This window comes from Etheostoma cragini, chromosome 23, assembly GCF_013103735.1.
Source record: "Etheostoma cragini isolate CJK2018 chromosome 23, CSU_Ecrag_1.0, whole genome shotgun sequence".
Classification (NCBI taxonomy): domain Eukaryota; kingdom Metazoa; phylum Chordata; class Actinopteri; order Perciformes; family Percidae; genus Etheostoma; species Etheostoma cragini.
Window position 1 is genome coordinate 405,163 of NC_048429.1, and position 2,474 is coordinate 407,636.

The 2,474-nt window shown below is 44.9% G+C and overlaps 1 long non-coding RNA gene across 1 annotated transcript in view; it reads left to right on the forward strand.

Moving 5' to 3' along the window:
• Nucleotides 1-2,474, forward strand: part of LOC117938512 — a 12,752-nt gene that overhangs the window by 3,473 nt on the left and 6,805 nt on the right. The gene's annotated exons all lie outside the window — the stretch shown is intronic.

Here is a 2,474-nt window from a genome sequence, read left to right on the forward strand (position 1 = left end):
GGGGGGGCAGTACTTTGTTATTGTTTTCTTTTCTTTTCAATGTTTCTCTGAGTAAATGACTCGGGATTTATTGGCGTAGTCTAATGCAGGTTTACATTTACAACAACAGGACCAACTTCATGTATTCAGGAGCAGGAGGATCTCACACACGCACACACACACACACACACACAGAGACACACACACACTCTTACACATAGATACACACCCACACACACACACACACACACAGAGACCCAGACCCAGACACACACACACACACACAACACTCTTACACAGAGACACACACACACGCTAGACAAACACACAGCTCCGTGTTTAAATCATCATGAGATCATCAGCTTTCCCTCTAACCCAGAGCGCCCCCGTGTGGCCGACAAGCAGCACTGCGTCTCTGCAGTGGATGCAGTTGCCATAGCAACCTTCCAGACGTTTCTGTATGGTCTGCAGCCAGGAGTGGAAGAGTCCGAACCACCATGTTGTCCTCATGTTGTCCTCATGTTGTCCCCATGTTGTCCCCATGTTGTCCTCATGTTGTCCTCATGTTGTCCCCATGCTGTCCCCATGTTGTCCTCATGTTGCCCTCATGTTGTCCTCATATTGTCCTCATATTGTCCCCATGTTGTCTTCATGTTGTCCCCATATTGTCCTCATATTGTCCTCATGTTGCCCTTATGTTGTCCCCATGCTGTCCCCATTTTGTCCCAATGCTGTCCTCATGTTGTCCCCATGTTGTCCCCATGCTGTCCTCATGCTGTCCTCATGCTGTCCCCATGTTGTCCTCATGTTGCCCTTATCCATCAACATCCATTCCTTTAATTTTAGTCTCAATAATTCCTAATTTCTGCTTTTCTAACTCAAACATTAGGTATAATTTCCTATAAATGAGGTTTATTGACCATAAATTCCAAAATTAACTTTAAAAATAAGGTTAATTACTAAAAAGAAGTTAGAAACATTGAAAAAAACATCAAAAGTGTTGAAAAAAGGGTCAAAAACATGAGAAAAGGTTAAAAACATTGATCATTTTTTGCTGATGAACTTCATATTGAAATCTAATTTTCGGCTCTGTCTTAATAATTTAACACTTCGTGGCCGTAGATCTCACAGTGAGACAACCGCCGGTCACGTGCTGCGTTCAAGGTTCCCCGTAATTATCGGCGTCATTGAAGCACCTTCGTCATCTGGACTCAACTCGTCCCTCCTACACAGGACGGAGGACGGAGGACACAGGACGGAGGACACAGGACGGAGGACGGAGGACACAGGAGGGAGGACGAGGGGTTTTTAAAAAACTGATGGAATAAATAAATTGTCCCGGCAGACGTCCTGTGGGGTTATTATCTGACGGATGGACAAATGGACAGACAGATGGATGGATGATGGACGGAGGGACGGACAGATGGACGGACGGAGGGATGGATGTATAGATGGACAGATGGAGAAATGGACGGAGGGACAGACGGATGGATGACAGATGTAAGGATGGACGGACGGACGTACAGATGGACGTACAGATGGACAGATGGACGGAGGGACAGATGTAAGGATGGACAGACGGAGGGACAGATGTAAGGATGGACAGACGGAGGTTAACTGCAGACAGACGGCTCTTCAGCTTCAGGGGACCAACGGATTCATGACACCGGCGAGGTGAGTATAAAAAGCGTCTTCGTTTTTAACCCTCGTGTTGTCCTCGGGTCAAATTTGACCCATTTTGAAAAAAAAAAAAACCATCAGAAAAGTGTCTTTCAACCTAAATTTTAGAAAAATAATGCGGATTGTTCGACACAACGATCAGCCCGCTGCCTTCTTTAAATTTGGATTTTTCGTTGTTTAATTTTACAGCATTCAGAACTCTTTTTACATGAAAGACCATTAACAAAAAGGGACTAAAATGTTTAAAAAAAGCTTCAAAAACAACAAAGGTTTTGATAAAGACGAACAAAAGGTTTAAAATTTGACCCAGAAAAACAAAAAGTATATTTACATACAGCCCCGGACATTAAGCCCCGCCCTCCAACGGGAGGGGAATGTAGCAATCAGCGGGAAACTCTGTCCAATCAGAACAGAGAGATCCGCTCGGTTCTCTAACCTTTCAAAGATGTCCGCCATCTTGTTGGATTTTAGGGGAAAATGTGGCAGCACATGACTGAGAGGAGATAAACCCTCTTAACCCCCATGTTGTCCTCATGTTGTCCTCATGTTGTCCTCATGTTGTCCTCATGGTGTCCCCATGTTGTCCTCATGTTGTCCTCATGTTGTCCTCATGTTGTCCTCATGGTGTCCCCATGTTGTCTTCATGGTGTCCTCATGTTGCCTTCATGTTGTCTTCATGTTGTCCTCATGTTGTCCCCATAGTCTCCTCATGTTGACCTCATGTTGTCCCCATGGTCTCCTCATGTTGTCCTCATGTTGTCCTCATGTTGTCCTCATGTTGCCTTCATGTTGTCCTCATGTTGCCTTCATGTTGT